This window comes from Oenanthe melanoleuca, chromosome 5 (assembly GCF_029582105.1).
Source record: "Oenanthe melanoleuca isolate GR-GAL-2019-014 chromosome 5, OMel1.0, whole genome shotgun sequence".
NCBI classification, from domain to species: Eukaryota; Metazoa; Chordata; class Aves; order Passeriformes; family Muscicapidae; genus Oenanthe; species Oenanthe melanoleuca.
The window spans coordinates 49,271,707-49,277,706 of record NC_079339.1 but is presented as its reverse complement, the minus strand read 5'-3'; positions in this window follow the sequence as shown (position 1 = coordinate 49,277,706).

Genomic DNA, 6,000 nt, shown 5'->3' with positions numbered 1-6,000 from the left:
TCAAAGCCAGCACAAACACTGTAGTAGTGATGTTCAGAAATAATTTGGACAAGTTAGAAAGCTACAGGTTACTGAGAACTTAACTCTTTTCTTTTTGGTGCAGTGTTGTAAAAAATGCAGTGCCATCCACATTTACCCGAGCTCCTAGTACCATGCATAGGAAAAGGAAGGCAGCAGAAGAAAGGAGAGAAAGGAAAAAGAAGACAAGATGCATGCTCTCAAAGACATTTCTTACACTTCTGAACTTCCTACTGCTTTTAGCTTTTACATATACTTGGCATGAAGTACTACAGAAGATTGTGTGTGCTGGGTTCTTGTTTTAGGGTGAAGAGGTACATCAGTATAATAGTAGTTCTGCAGGCAGGTTACTGCCACCATGTGCATTGATGGCATACAAGGATAAAAAAAAAAATCATGTTTTGTTTCAATTAACCCCAAAGAATACTAAGCTGAATGAGAGACATTGATCTTCTCAGTTTCACAGGATCACAGAAGAGCAGAGCTGAGATTGCAAGGGATCCCTAGATAAATTCTAGTCCAAGCCCCAGCTCAAAAGTAGGGTCAAATAGAGCAAATTGTTCTGAGTTGTATTCAGCCAACCTTTCAATATCTCCAATAATGGTGACTCCACAGCCTCTCTGGACAACTTGTTCCCATGTTTCACTGAAAGAAGCCCTTCCCTTATGTTTAATGAAAATTTAGTGTCTAGCAGTTTGTACCTGTAGCCTCATGTCCTTTCACTGGAAACCACTAGAAGAACATGGCTACTTTTTTTTTTTTTTTTTTTTTAATTTTGCAATTCCTGGAATGCTTGAAGCATTTGTTAAATGCAGACTACCTGCAGAGAAATCAGCAGTGCTGCTCATAGGACAAGAAGATACAGGGTGCTTGAGGCATTGCAGCACCTGGTTGGGAGAATTCTTGCAACCCATCTCTCAGATATGCTCAATCCATGCACATATATGTATGTTAGTATTATACACCACGTATATGATCAGCAGATAATGATCAGTACTCAACATCATTAACCACTCAATCAATATTATGCTTTTACTCCCATGCATTTTTTTTCTTGTGGTGAGCCAGTAGTTCACAGCTTGCAGAACTACAGTTGGCACTGCAGTACTGGTCCAACTTCGTGTATAGTATCTGGTTGTGTGATATTTATATGGAGATCTGTTTCTTGTTTCATACTACAGAACTAATTGTCCTGACCCTTATCTCAGCTCCACCTAGCCCAAACTAGGTAGCTGTTCTTTTGAAAAGAATTACTTGGCAAATACAAGAGTCTGCTGTATTTTAAGAAAAGAAAGGTCACAGAAAACAAGTTAATCTTTCACAAAGTACGAGTGAATTAACAAAATGATCGATGCTTGTTTTCTAAATATTGGGTTGATTTTTTTTGTTTGTTTGTTTTTTTTTTAGTCGTATTCCTGCCCTCTTCATTTTACACCAAAACAAAGGGAAGACATTTGAAGTGTGAAACTTGAGAGATAAGTGAGGCTTTCACAGCCAACATCTACAGCCTTCTCTCTTGCCTCTAGCAGGGTCAACACACCCTTTTCCTGGTTTGTTTCACCCAGCCTTTTAAATTCATTGGTTTGGAAAATTCTGATACCCGATTTTCCCTTCTTTTACTCACATGAACTATTTGTCTAATGTTTAAAGAAGAAAGAAAGAAAGATTAGCCCTCCCATTCTAAGCCAACACCAATCACTAAACTGATAATACTTACATATCTAGTTAAATATGTGACACGGATACCTTTTAAGATATTTTTTGCTCTTGTGTAAAGAAGACCAGATAGAAAGTCACTTACTGGAGGAAAAGAAAGTCAGTAGCTGATAATACAGGGGACTCTTGTTAACATTTAATGAAGACTTATCTAGGACTAATGAATAAGTTCTGCCAATTCAAGATAGCAGGTTTTCCTTGTTATCTTCATCTAGAATGGCCTATTAATCAGTTAAAACAGAAGAAGTCTTGAAGGGAAAAAAAAAAACCAAAAAAAAAAAAAAAAAACCAAAACAAAACAAACCTAACTCAGGAAGAAATTTAAACTGGGATTTACAATGCCATTAAAGTAATTCACTAAGTAAAATGCTAATTAGCTGTGCCATCTTTCCAGAGTCCTTGTCTTAGCTCTTTGCAGCTCTGCAGGAAATGCGGTTTTAACTTTACCTTTCTAGTCCTTCATAATTCAGCTTCCTCATCTCCAGCTGCTCTAATGTAACTGCCACCATCCGAGGCTTTATGGCCCACTAGATTCTGCTACAAATGTCGTTGTCCTCTCTCCTCAGATTGCTAATTAAACATGAGGGAAATCCCTGATCCCACTTTATGTATGGACTCCTACAAAACACATTTAAAGATTCACTATGAGCATAAGGTTCTGCTTGCTCACCGTGACTAGAAACAAGCAGTGAGCTCTGTGTACACCTCTTTTCTCTGTTTTGCTTTCTAGTACTTTTAATAATTATTGCTTTCTTTGCTGTATCACATCCTACTACAGATTCCCCTCTTAGTAGCAAACCAAGCAGCTAACAAAGCTACACCAATTAATTTACTGAGATTTACAGTGCTTTCCTACATTTGTCCTCTGCTTGTTTTTGAGGCTGAGCACAGTGAAGAAGGATTTTCTCTCATCAGTCATCTTGCAGAACGATAGAGAGAGGGTTTGGAATGCCACCATTCCAAAATAATTTCTAAGTTATGGTCATTAATCACCCCAGTTTAATTAAACAGGTTTTTATTGTAAGGACAAGATCATATAATTAGTTTTTCTTACCATATGAAAGGATACATGAATCAGTGGGACTAATCCTCACTCCAGAAACGTTTAGCCCTTTAATTATGAATAAAAATTACAAATAATTATTATTTAATTTTATACCTGTTGATCATAAATGAAGTTTTTGTCATCCATTCCTGATTTCATGGCTGAGGGTATGAAACTACCCTTCCAAAAATCCTTAGTCTTCACGAAGGAGTCGTATTACACCAGCATAGGACGTGTGTAGACATATGAATAGTCCGTATCTTGCAAATTGTCGACAACACAAAAAGCAGAAATTTCTGGGGAAATAATACCTATTAGTTGAGCCAGCAGGGTACGATTTCACACCTGCCAGCACGGGCAATGGATGTGAATGCGTGTCCTAGCTGCTCACACTGCTCCCTGGGGCCAGGGAGCAAATCTGCAGCTCCCATTCATGCTGATTGTCCTGCAAATAGCTGCGCTGCCTTATCTCTTCTCCCGCATATGCATTCCCTCGGCTTACAGACCTGATGCTGGAAAGCGCTGAGCTCGCAGCTTTTACTGAAATCATCAGATAGATCCCAGTAGCTTTAAGGAAGATGTAGCCCTAGAGTTAATATTTTTGAACGAAAAATAGATTGAAATGAACAAAGCTAAATAAAAATAAATAAGGTGCATAATAAATAATGCTGCAGTCTCAAGGAAAGCCCAAGGGCAGCTATTTTTTTATTAAACCAACTTAGCTAGGTTTACTTGAGGAAATAAATACTGTGACTCGACTGACGGTTTGCTAAACTATGAGCAAAACCTTATACTCTTTAGGCATAGGCAAAGCTGATCAATGGTTTTTCTACTGTGCTTATACTAGAAAGATTTGTAACTCATCGGAAGAAAGACTGTAATTTTACTTTGTGAATTTATAATCAAACCCTAGTCCATCTTGGAGGGTCTATATATGTTGCTACAATATAAATACTAACTAAAATTATTTTTAAAAAATAAACTGCATGGAATAATCTTTGGAATTCAGTACAGTTTGTTATCAAAGTTGTTCTCCAACTGTTCCCTGCAGAGGCAATTCCTCCTACACGTCCACACTACATACACACACAGAGCGAGACATTTTCAAGTGTCTCTTTTCTTCCTCTACTCAAAGTTTAGTCTCTGACTTCAAGAGGCTGAACAAGTATCCCTCTTAACCCCGTGTCACTCCTATTGTCAGAAGTGAGCTCAGCAGCACTGAAATGAAAGGTTTTAAGTGTATCAGATTGAAACCTGAGTATCGGGAAATACGTTTGGGGAGGCAGATCTGCGAGGGTGAGCTGGAGTCCAGAGAGCACCGCCAGACAGACCAGCCACGATCAGCAGGGTGAGCTCTCAGAGAAGAGTGGCATCGGTGGTTAGAGGGAAGAAAAGAAATTTTCTTCACAGGACCCACGTTCTCTCATAATTCTGCCAACTTGTCCACAGTGAACCCCTTAGGTTCTCATATTTGGAGAGGAGATTACAAACGTTTTTGCTGCTTTTTGTGTTTTAAATTTTTGATGTAGAATAGAAGTCTAGTTCCCACTCTCCTCTCAGGAGTTTGTGTCAAGATGCTAGTAAAGCTCTTTGAAATGCCCAAGGTTGCAGGGATGGTAGCATAAGCTATCCATGGGAGAAGTACTTACGGTGTGTAAATACAGCAATTGCAAATCCTCTGGACAACATAAACCACTCAGTGGAATAAATTACTTTGTAGATTGTGATTCTTTAGAAAAGCAAAGAAATGTATCGCGAGAAAAAATATTTATCTAGGAGAGGAAATTGTTTCCATGTGAACTCTTCAGAAGCGATCTGTCTAAACACATTATGTACTGGATCTTACAGCAGCCCCGCATTTATTAATCTTCAGACAAAACATTTTTTAATTCCTTAAGGACGTATTTCTAAAGGAAGCGAGAACACGCGAGCGCTTCCAAACCAAGTGCGTCGCTCTTCCGAAGTGAGCCCTTCCTCAGCCACCCCTCCGGTGATGGTCACCTTCGAGGGACGGCCGGGCTTTGGGATGGGAGAAAGCGTGTCCGGGAGGCAGAGCGGGGACGGGGCGGGGCGGCAGGGGGCGCTGCTCTCGCGGTGGGGGCACCGGGGCCATCCCGCTCCGCTCCGTTCCCATCCGGGGGCACCGGGGCCATCCCGCTCCGCTCCGTTCCCATCCGGGGGCACCGGGGCCAGTCCCGCTCCGCTCCGTTCCCATCCGGGGGCACCGGGGCCATCCCGCTCCGCTCCGTTCCCATCCGGGGGCACCGGGGCCATCCCGCTCCGCTCCCGCCCGGGGGCACCGGGGCCATCCCGCTCCGCTCCCGCCCGAGCGGGCCGGCGGTGCCGCAGGACGGGCCCGGCCGAGCCCGGCTGCAGAGGAGCTGTCCCTGGAGCTGTTCCGCAACGGGTGCAGCCCGCGCTGCCTCCCCCGTGCGCCTCCCGCTCTCCGGGCGCTCGCAGCGCTGCGGCTCCGCACAGGTCGGGGAAGGAGCGGGGAACCGGGGCAGCAGAGAGCCCGTCTCCTGGGGCTTCTTGGAACCAACCTCGGGTGTCACTTGGGCAGCCCTCAGGCAGGGACACCATGAGCCAGCCAACATCCACCAGTTGCCGGGAGCTGGGCAAACGCGGCTGTTGCGAACAGCTGGGCTGTGTGAATGGTGCCTTACAGGTAATACAACGTGTATCCTACAGCTTAACACTGCCTAAAGGAACTTTCTCCTCCTAAGGCTCTCGCACCAGCTCCTCACCACCTTTGTTTGGTCAATTCAAATCACAGCTCTAGCACAGAGCTAACCCAATGGAAGGAGAAATCCAGGATGACCCCGAGAAGAGTCAGCACAGGTGAGAGGGAAAACGAACGAGGTCTTATTGGCAAATGGTTTCTCCTGAGCTTACTTCAGTGTGGGTGTGTGTTGACATGGCTCATCTACAAACTATGCTGCCTATGAAAATTTGACTTTGTTCAATAAAATACGTCACGTTGTAAATGTTGGCAGTAGTTGCATCAAGTCAGAGAGTGATACCCAATTCAAAATGACAGCAAAATGTTCAATAAAAAAGCAAATATTATAGCTATGTTTTCTTCTGGTAATGATATTAGGTCCAATTTTTACAGAGAAGAAAGTAGTTAATGCAGTAACTGAAAATACAAGTCTATCATGGGACATTGAGCTCTTACTTCAGAGGAGAAAACACTTTATTTAGAGATAAAATTCCCTGAC